Below are 11,657 nucleotides of genomic sequence, written 5' to 3' on the forward strand. Positions count from 1 at the left end.
ATACATAAACCATTTGACAATGTAGAAAGTAACCTTGAAATACTAGATACACTGAACAAAGGACAGAATATCTCTCTGCGCAGAACTAGAAATCTTCATATACAGAAAGAAACTTGGGGAACATAGACTCAATGACAGTAGTGAAACAGGCTTAACTCACATTTTCAAAAGCGCTGACAAAGTACTTAAAGCATTCTGATAAATTACAGTTTCAATACACAACAATTAATCTAACCACTCCCATTCATCCCTCGATAATTTCAACCTATAATAAATATGCATGATCAGTTGCAATCTTCTTACATGCAAATCAATATTCTAATGCAGCCCATTCATATATTTTAAAAAGAAAAACATTTATATGTAGAAACCATTTAAGTTTTTATCTCTGCATCCAACATATCTGTAACATGTACAACATTTTGAAGTGACAGTGTAAATGTAATGTGCAGTGAAGAGGACTTACATCTGGTTACAGTATGCAAACTTTTTATAATTCTACCGTCCCTGTAAGTACAATTTAATGTCATAAATTCATGTTTTTTTAACCTCTAAAGTTCCTTTTTTAAATAAACAATTTTTATCATTAGCAAAAGACGCAAAAAACCTACACTGGGCATGGTATGCTACTCTGAGAAGATGTCTATACTCTTCACCAACACCAACTCCGTAAATAAACAGTTCTCCACCTGAAGATGATGGTGTGAACCATCGAAAAGCGTAGTGGCAAAATAAACAAGTGACTGACACAGAAAGGGTTTTATTTGTTTTTATCAACACTCGCAGCCCTCATAACGCCGTCCCTGATGGACGAAATGTTTATTGTTTGTGGTCCCCAGGGACAGCAGGGAACTCAGTGCGCTGGGAATTTGCTGCAAAGTCCACGCGTCAGATTGGACAAACACACTAAAGCCACTGGCTGTAAGTGAGTTGTTGTTTGTTGGTCTTTTTGTTTATCAGTGAGTGTTGTAGCGTATTAGCCGCATGGAACAGCTACCTACCCCAGTACGTAGGAGGGGGCAGAACTAAGCTGTTTGGCTGTAGGAAAGTTGAGAAGTAGTTCTGCCATTGCACTTGATAATGGAAGCAAGACCAGAAAAAAAATCCAGATACCTTCATAGAATCTGTAAATTTTGAAACATCATTCGACACCGTAAAATAGTGAAAAATGCACGAAATTCTCAGCAAAATAGGATTTAACCAATAGAGACTGATGGGTAAAATACAATTTCTATAAGACCTTACAGGGAACAACAAGAATGGAAGCCCAAGAACGAAGTAACCTGTTTAAAAGCGACGTACGACGTGGATGATGTTTTTCAGCAGTACTATTTAATTTATGGTTCGAAGAAGCAATGACGGAGATAAAAGGAGGGTTCAGTAGTGGGAAAAAATTCAGAGTTAAAGGATATCTGTGATAAGATTCACTGATGACAGTGCTATCCTCGGCGAAGTGAGGAAGAATTACAGGACCTGTTGAATGGAATGAACAGTGTGATGAGCACACGCTTCTCATTGAGACTAAACTGAAGAAAGACGACAGTAATGAGAAGTAGCAGAAATGGAATCAACGATAAACGTAACATCAAAACTGGGGCAACAAAGTAGACGAAGTGAAGGAATTCTGCTACCTTGCAAGGAAAATAATACATGGAGGATGAAGCACCCTGGCACAGGAAAGGAAGGCATTCCAGGCCAGAAGAAGGCTACTAGGATCAAACAGCGGTCTTTATTTGTAACGTATTAGCCGCATGGAACAGCTACCTACCCCAGTACGTAGGAGGAGGCAAAACTAAGCTGTTTGGCTGTAGAATGTGCATTTGAAGCACCAAGTTGTATGGCAGTGAAGCAATAATTACTTACTATGTAGGAAAGGTAATCCAATGAAAATAGAGAGTTTTTTAAAACCTCGTTAAGGAACAAGAGTGGGAGGATGTCTATAGTGCCGATAACATAGACATATAATACTTTCCTTAACACATTTCTCATGTTCTTTGAGACATGCTTTCCATTGGAACGTTCTAAATGAGATACTAGCAGTAAAAGGCAGCCTGGGTGGTTGACTAGTGGCTATCGTGTAGAACAAAGCGGGAATTATATCAAAATGTTAGAAGTAGTCTCAATCAAGCTTCGGTAGACCACTGCAAACAGCATTGTAACGTGTTTAAAATGTTATTAGAAAGGCAAAGAGTATGTGGTACGCAAATAGAATAGCCAATTCACAGGATAAAATTAAAACCTTATGGCCAGTTGAGAAGGAAGTGTCTGGTCAGCAGAACGAGTCGACGATATAAAGGCAGTTCTTGGTAACAATATTTCTGTTTCTAATAAGTCAGATACATATATAGTATTTAACAATAATTTTCTCAGCATTTCTGGTGACTTAAATAAAAACTTAGTTTCTACAGGGAATCATATAACTCTTTTGGAAAATATCTTTCCGAGACTGATGTCTGAAATGCTTCTCTGTGATATTGACAAGGGGGAGATTGAGTCAATAATTAAATCACTGAAGTCTGAGGACTCTCAATATTAACGTACTGTGCTGCACATGTTAGCCCTGTACTTAGGCATATTTGTAATTTTTCTTTAAGAATGGTCAGTTTCCTTAACGATTAAAGTACTCAGTAGTAAAGACACTTTATAAAAAGGGAGAAAGGGATAATGTAGACAATTTTAGATCTATTTCTACGCCATCAGTGTTTGCTGAAGTTATTGAAAAGGCTTTGTGTGTAAGGACAAATCATCATTTTATATCACATAATGTGTTATCAAATGTACAGTTCGGCTTTAAAGGTTTTTAACAACTGAAAATGCTATATACTCTTTTCCTGTGATGCACTGGATGGATTAAACTAAAGGTTTCGAACGATAGGCTTATTTTTTGATTTAACTAAGGCGTTTGATTGTGTTGATCAGGGCCGGCCGCGGTGGTCTCGCGGTTCTAGGCGCGCAGTCCGGAACCGCGCGACTGCTACGGTCGCAGGTTCGAATCCTGCCTCGGGCATGGGTGTGTGTGATGTCCTTAGGTTAGTTAGGTTTAAGTGGTTCTCAGTTCTATGGGACTGATGACCACAGCAGTTGAGTCCCATAGTGCTCAGAGCCATTTGAACCATTTTTTTTTTTTTTTTTTGTTGATCACAAAATATTGCTCCAGAAGTTGGACCATTACGAAATACGGGGAGTAACTTACAGTCGGTTCACCTCTTACTTTAACAACAGACAGCGAAAGGTCGTTATTCACAGGGTTGAGAATGGCTGTTATGTGAGGTTTGAGTGTGGTACAGTCAAATGGGAGTGCCCCAGGGATCAGTGTTGGGACCACTCATGTTCCTTATGTGTATAAATGATATGCCCTCTAGTATTAGAAGTGATTCTAAAATATTTCTGTTTGCTGATGACACTAACTTGGTAGTAAAGCATGTCGTGTGCAACACTGGCTCTGTTTCAAATGGGGCAGTTCATGACATAAGTTCATGGCTTGTAGAAAATTAACTAACTCTAAAACATAGTAAGATTCAGTTTTTACTGTTTCAGTTCAACAAAACCCTATGTTTTAATTTCACAGAATGGGCATATGATTAGTGAAACTGAACAGTTCAAATTTCTAGGCGTTCAGATGAATAGTAAACTGTAGTGGAAAGTCCACGTTCAGGATCTTGTTCAAAGACTTAATGATGCCATTTTTACTACTCGAACGGTATAAGAAGTAAGTGATCGTTCGACACGAAAAATAGTATACTTTGCTTATTTTAATTCTTTTATGTCGTATGGTATTGTATTTTGGGGTAACTCTTTCCATTCTAAAATGATATTTTTGGCTCAGGAACGGGCCGTTAGGGCAACAGGTGATGTAAATTCGTGACACTCTTTTCCAAACCTGTTCACTAGTGTCGGTATTTTGACATTGACCTCTCAATATACGTATATATTCTTTACTGTCGTTTCCTGTTAACAACGTCAGCTTATTCCCAAGAATTAGCAGCTTTCACTCAGTTAATACTCGGCAGAAATCCAGGCTGCATTTGGATCGTACTTCGCCGGCCGCTGTGGACGAGCGGTTCTAGGCACTTCAGTCTGGAACCGCGCAACCGCTATGGTCGCATGTTCGAACCCTGCCTCGGGCGTGGATGTGTGTGATGTCTTTAGGATAGTTCGGTTTAAGAAGTTCTAAGTTCTAGGGGACTGAATTACCTCAGATGTTAAGTCCCATAGTGTGCAGAGACATTTTTGGATTGCTCTTCCGCAACTCTTGTGCAGAAAGGTGTGCAGTATACTGCTGCATCCATTTTCAGTAAGTTACCACAAGAATTCAAAAATCTTAGCAGTAATCCATGCGCTTTCACATCGAAACTGAATAGTTTCCTGATGTGTTACTCCTTCTGTTCTGCTGTGGAGTTCCTTGGAGAATTAAGCTGATTCTTATGTTATGAGGACGGAATGCTTTCGGGAAGGAACTTTCTTCGTGAAAGTTTGCGTCATTTAGCATGGGTAAAAGTCTGTTACACAACAGCTACGAAAGTTGCTGTTAAATTTTACTGTCAAGAAGAAGTACGTGACGTGGCAAATTTTATGTATAGACATGTTTAGAGAAGACTTTGCTGAACGCTAAGGAAGAGTTGTTCCTATTGTAGGCCTTTAGTGCAAGCCTCCTTGTGAGAGAGTTGGTTGCTAGGCCGAATGTGTTGATGTTTGCTGAAAGGTTGCGGAAAACATTGCCCATACATGTAAGAGTTGACTGCCAACGAATGCCATAGCAGGCATCCATCCACCCGCTCAGTTGCAAACCGACTGCCGCTGCAGATAAAACACTAGGCTGCCACCACTCGCAGGAGCTGTGCCCCCCCCCCCCTCTCCCCCCTCCCACCCGTCATCTAGGGCGCGGCAACGGCGGCGCCGCCGACGCACGTGCACCATTGCCTGGTTACAGAAAGCGCTCAAACATTCACGTCACAGTCTTGCCGCCAACGTTGTGTTTACCTCAGGACGACAATAACTAAGGCCTGGAAGATGACTCCGAGAATTCTTGTTAATTTAAATTACAGTAATTCAAAAGACAAACGCCTTTTGCATGCTGCGCATTAAGTTTTTTTTTTTCTATTTATCTTGAGCACCCAGACGCGTTTCGCGTTAGTTACGAGGCATCTTCAGTAGGTTTCCTGAAGTATCACATGATTTTTTCGTTTGTACATGCAAGTTATTGATTGCACATATATGTTATGCACTGAAGCGCGAAAGAAACTGGTAAAGGCAAGCGTATTCAAATGTAGGGATATATAATCCGGCAGGATACGGCGCTGCGGTCGGCAACGCCTATGTAAGACAAGTGTCTAGCGCCGTTATTAGATCGGTTACTGCTGCTACGATGGCAAGTTATCAAGATTTAAGAGACTTTGAACGTGGAGTTATAGTCGGCCCACGAGCGACGGGACACAGCATCTCTGAGGTAGCGATGATGTGGGGATTCTCTGGTACGACCATTTCAAGAGTGCACGATTAACATCAGCAATTCGGTGAAACATCAGAACTCCGACATAGCTGCGGTCGGGACCAGTCGTTCAACGTGACAAAGTGCAACCCTTCCGCAAACTGCTGCAGATTTCAGTGCTGGACCGTCAACAAGTGTCAGCCTGCGAACCATTCACAGAAATATCATCGATATGGGCTTTCGGAGCAGAAAGCCCACTCGTGTACCCTTGATGACTACGCGACACAAAGCAAAACTTTACGCCTTGCCTGGGCCCGTCAACACCGACAATGTACTGTTGATGACTGGAAACACGTTGCCTGGTCGGACAAGCCTAGCTTCAAATTGTATCGAACAGATGGACGTGTACGGGTATGGGGACAACCTCATGAATCCATGGACCCCGTACGTCAGCAGGGGATTGTTCAAGTTGGTGGCGGCTCTGTAATGGTATGGGTCGTTTGCAGCTGGAGTGATATGGGGCCCCTGATACGTCTACGTATGACTCTGACAGCTGACACGTGCGTAAGCATCCTGTCTGGTCACCTGCATCCATTCATGTCCATTGTGCTTTCCGACGGACTTGGGGAATTCCAATGTGACACCCCACATGTCCAAAATTACTACAGAGTGGCTCCAGAAGCACTCTTCTGAGTTTAAACACTTCCGCTGCCATCAAACTCCCCAGGCATGAACATTATTGAGCATATCTGGGATGCCTTGCTACGTGCTGTTCAGAAGAGATTGTCCATCCCCTCGTACTCTTAGGGATTTCCTGTGTCAGTTGCTTCCAGCACTGCTTCAGACAGTAGTCGAGTCCATGCCAAGTCGTGCTGTGGCAGTTCTGCGTGCTCACGGGGGACCTACACGATGTTAGGCAGGTGTACAAGTTTCTTTGGCTCTTCAGTGTGGATATATAACGGTTCTTTGAAGTTTTTGCAGTAACATGGAAAAGTACTCACAGATCAGCGTCCAACCCATTATTTTTAAGCCAAACAGCTTTCCCTCAGGTGGAAAACAGGTTAAAAGCTTGTACTTCTCCTTTTAGTCACTGTTTTAAACATATAGCAATTTAACTGCTATTTTCTCTGTGTATAGTGTCATTTGTTTCTGTGTTAGCTCCAGGTCACAGGGACCCGAGTTCGGTTCCCGGCCGGGTTGGGGATTTTCTCTGCCCAGGAACTGGGTGTTTATCTTATCGTCATCGTTTCATCATCATCATTCGTGACAGTGGCTAGATTGGACTGAGTACAAAATGGGACTCTGTAAAAATTTGGACGTTTTACAAGCGCTGATGACCGCGTAGTTGAGTGCCCCACAGACCAAACATCTATGAGAGTTACCAACTTCCAGAGGTTTTGCTTTCAACATTTTTTCTGTGAATGTATCTGTACTGATGTAAGTTCTGATGCGTGTGTGTGTTACTTTATTTATTTATTTTTTATTATTATTATTTTTATTTTTTTACATGCAATCATATTACATACAGTTATAGTATAATAATATCCTGTCTAATCCGAGTAGATGATCACAAATGTCATTTCCGTTCCAAGAATACAAATGTACCTGAAAAAAATTAAAATTAAAATTAAAAAAAAATTAAATGTATCCTGTTATTCATGGATCGTGCAAACACACTGGCAAATGCGTCAGGAAGTGCTATTATTTCATAATTAACAAATGTAGTTACAATTAATTAAATTAGTCTGAAACATGGGGTATCGCTACATAATTTACGTCGAACGTAGGGCCTTCACTGGACACGTACTCGCCACTGCAGCGCTGTGTCGCTGTCGCTCAGTGCTGGCCGGCGCCGAGCTTGCGTAGAGTAGTACGCCACGGCAGCCTGGCTGGCCTCACTTTGCTGTTTGTTGGGTTCCAGCAACGGCACTGGGCGGCGCGTGGCCGTCGCGTGGCGGTTGCCTTGCTAGGCAGCTGCTAGCCACCGCCTGCCTCGGCACCTGCTGCCTGCTACCTGCTGCTGTACCGGCGCCGCGGCCAGCTGGCGCGCCTTCTGGCGACCCCGCCAGGACTACGTACCGTCCCCTCACACAGGCCATTCACCCAGGTAGCCAGGCACAGCAGAGCCCGTGTACTTACCGACAACTTTCCTCTTATTTTGTAAGAGTCAGGTATAATGAGTCTAGCCTCCTCATAACTTTCGCATATCAACTGAAATGCTCGATACCGTCTAGACTTTTAGCCAGCTTTGGGTTCATTTTTTCACTTAAATTATATATTTCTCATCGAAGGATATATCTGAGCATACAGGGTGGACATTAAGAAAACCGAAAAACTGCAGGGATGGATTTCTGAGTGGAAATGGAGGGAAAAATGTACTATGAATGTGTCTGGAAATGGACAGTGCGCATGCACCGACAACAAATAGTCCTGGAATGTAGTACAAGGCTGTATCGCATCCACGTCACAACAGATGTTCTAAGTGGCCTGCATGGAATGCAGTGTCATGCAGGATACACATAATCGTTCTTTGGCTTACACTGTGTTGGCGCGCCACTTGCCTGGAGCTTCTACTAGGGTTGTTCTCAATATCCTTAGAACCAGGTCCTCCAGATCTGGTGTAGGCACAGTCCATCGCCTCCCTGAAAGTTCACCTATCTGAAAGGATCCAAGATCACACAAACGCCCAAAAAGGGCTTCAAATGTGTGCTGTGGTTGGTGTCTGTGACGGTACTTGTTTTGGTACATCAATGCTGTGTTTGGACTGTTTCCATCTGCTTGGCCATACGCAGAGACCATTTCGACTTGTTCCCGAAATGAATACCTGACCATTCTGCTGCTTACAGTAAGTTACATCAGTCACACAGCCTGCAACAGGCAAGGAACACATGGCACGCGGTCAGGTGAACGTCATTCGTCAGTACCATCTACGGTGGCAACTATCAATTTCTGGACACATTTTCACTGGACCTTACTTCCTCCATTTCCAGTCAGGAATTGGTCCCTGCAGTCAATGTTCATCACGTATTAGCAAGCCAAAAAACTATTTTCCTTTTCATATATCGTTATTATTCGTAATTATCCATTTGATAATACGATCTTGTACAATGAAAATTAGTAATTACAATTGTCAACTTAAATAATATAAAAATAAATGTACAGTACGCATAAAACTGTTACCCTTCAATTTTTACATAAACCAAATTTCTATCTTCATTTATAGTTTTTCTAGTTTTACTATCGACAGTGAAATCGATTTTATAAATTAACAGGAAGCTTCTGTTTTGCGATTGTCAAAATTTGCAACTTTTGTTATTCATTATTAGGCCTTTAAGTCTTCACTTAAATAATTATTTTCAGAAAAATATATAAATTAAATCTGAAGAACAGTTTCAACTAAGACAGTCATGTTAATACTAATTAGAACTATTTCCTGTTCTAGAAGGTACTGGTAACTGGATTTCATGACATATATGGTACTTTTAGGCGTGAAACGTGTTAGAGAGATTAGGATTAGCACTTTTAAAGTTTGGTACATGTTGCTCTCAGACCAGTTAACGTTCTTTGTAAGGTGCAAGCATGTTACACAGAGTGTTTTTGAAAAAAGTGTTAATTATATGAATATGTTTCAAGAAATGAAAATTAAAGAAGAAGGTGATTAATAGCAACATAATGATCCAGCGAGTTGTAATTTAAATGAGTGCTGGATGAAGTCCGTTCAGTAGGCCAGACAGCAATAGAGGAGGCAGCCCTGACACTGAGACCATCTTTACAAGATCACTAAGTACCATTTATTTCCTTAGCTGAATGATAACGTGCTTGCCTCCCATGCAGCGGGCCCAAGTTCGAATACCGGACGGGTTGGAGATTTTCTCCGCTCGTGGACTGAGTGCTGTGTTTGTGATGCTACAACGCAGTCCTCGCTATGAATTTTTTCGCTTACTTAACACATGAAACTGTTTGTATACGATGTATTGTGTAGTGTAAATATGTATTGTAAATGCTATGTTTAAATTATGTAATATTTAACACTGGCAAGTCAGGGCATATTTAGTTAACGTTGAAGTCAGAGAGATTGTTTTGTCGTGCCTCTGAGGGCGGGAGCGCGCCAGTGGGTAGTAGTAGAAGTAACGCCGTGCTCGGAGTAAGAAGTACAGTCGAGTGCTGCTAGTCCTAGCTGTGTTACATCTAACGGCTAGTGTGTGGATCTAAGTACGACGGGAAAGTAATGGTCGGCATATCTGGAAGCATTGCCGGGCGAGTTATTACGGATTAATGGGCATAGTGCTGAAGAAACGAGGACTTAAATGTGAAGCGCACTGTGGGCCCAAGTCGCAACAGTGAAAGCCCGCTGCCACATTGTGTCGCTGCCGTGGACTTCCGTCGTTCCACCGACAACGAGGGAAGTAAGATCTACGTAATTTTCGTAGGATAAAATTGTAGAAGGCTTGCCAGTGACTGTGCTTTTCTCTGAAGTTGAACAATTAATAACAAGCACTTTATAATCGAAGTGTTGCAGTTACATTCCACCCGACAATAACACCAAGTAGGTTCCTTCCAACCCTTACCTTATTGAACCGAGTGAGTCACGCAATTATCAAGAGAAAATATGTTAATTATCAAATTATTTGCACAGACGGTGAAGAGTAAATTTCTGACTGGTTATCGTAGTTAATTGTTGCACTTAATAAGCTTACGCCAACCGTAGTAACTTAAGAATAGACTGAAGTAATAAATTTGATTATTAAGACTTATTTCAATGCATATTCAGCTGAAGTTAATTCAAGGAAATTTCATGAAAGTATAAAGCTTATTCCACCTGAAAATCCCCCAATTAATGAATTATTATCATTCAAAACATAGTTAATCAATTATTGGCAATATATTTCATTATCAGTAGATTAAACTGTGCAAAGTACCTAATTTTGAAGACAGAATGACAGTCCATTATTCAAAATCTCGATAGGTAATTATCTGTGTTGTCAGCATTGCACTTAGCTGACAAATTATGAACAAAATAAGTGTAGTTAGATTGTTATGATATTGTTTTATATGACTACTGAGCCTGACACAGCACTTACGTAAAAGTTCCCGTTCCACCTGCTGCACTACAAACAGGTAAACTTTATTTTTGACACAATTATTGACGTAATTAACAGTACTGTCGCTCATCAGTTGAGCTGGCGACCGATTTTTTAACTGCTTTTACAATTTAATCATTTCTTTCAGCAAAATTTCCACTGGCAAAATTTATTTCCAAATTATTTCCATTATTTCATTCACCGATCGTTATTGAATGAAATTACTCATTCAATAACGATCAAGTTATAACGTCTCCTGTTTCCCGCGGAATAATCATTATTTACTTCGGATTCGGATGCCTTATCCCGACGCGGGTCAAAATTCTTAATTCACGGTCGTTGTCAACTTGTAATTTCGCAAATCCCGGGAAGCAGAGCGGTGTTATATGTTGTCCTCGCCATCATTTCATCACCGGCACGCGAGCCGCCCAATGTGGTGTCGACTGCAATAAGACTCGCACTCACAGCCGACCTTCCCCGGATGCGGCCTCCGGCCAGCAGTGCCATGCGATCATTTCATTTTCATCTGCAAATATGATGCAACTCCTCTTACAAATATGTTTTCTCGTCGTCTAAACCATGAGATAGTTCTTACAACGTAAGAATACGTGGCTGCATTCTTCACATTCTAGAGACATTTAAGTAAGGGAATGCATTATGCAAAGAAAAACCTTTTCAGCAAATACAATAATGTAACATTATGGTACAAAGACGACATTTTTCTGATAGCACTTTTGAAATAGAAGCCACAAATTTGTAATATCACTGTGTGACAAAATATATTAAGTACCCAGATGATGTGGTAGAATATAAATATAACTTAGCACACATATATACCATCATCTGGTTTGAAAATGATATGAGTTTCAATTCTCTGTGACAGACAGAAATGTTACCAGAATATGTTACTATTATTCGTGTTTAGTGTTGTTACCAGACCTCGAATGGTATATCAGAGCTGTGAACAGTACCAGATGTTGAGTAATCACTGTGACCAGCATAGACATGCCACGTACCGGCGTGAAACAGCGTCATCAGCACCTGACAGATTTTGAAAAGTTCATCATTTTGGGTCCCAATTTGGCCATCTGGTCGCATCGTGCAGTGTCCAGATTTGTGGGGCATTCGAATGTGCCAGTTGTCGTATG

The sequence above is a fragment of the Schistocerca cancellata genome, chromosome 7 (assembly GCF_023864275.1).
Source record: "Schistocerca cancellata isolate TAMUIC-IGC-003103 chromosome 7, iqSchCanc2.1, whole genome shotgun sequence".
NCBI lineage: Eukaryota > Metazoa > Arthropoda > Insecta > Orthoptera > Acrididae > Schistocerca > Schistocerca cancellata.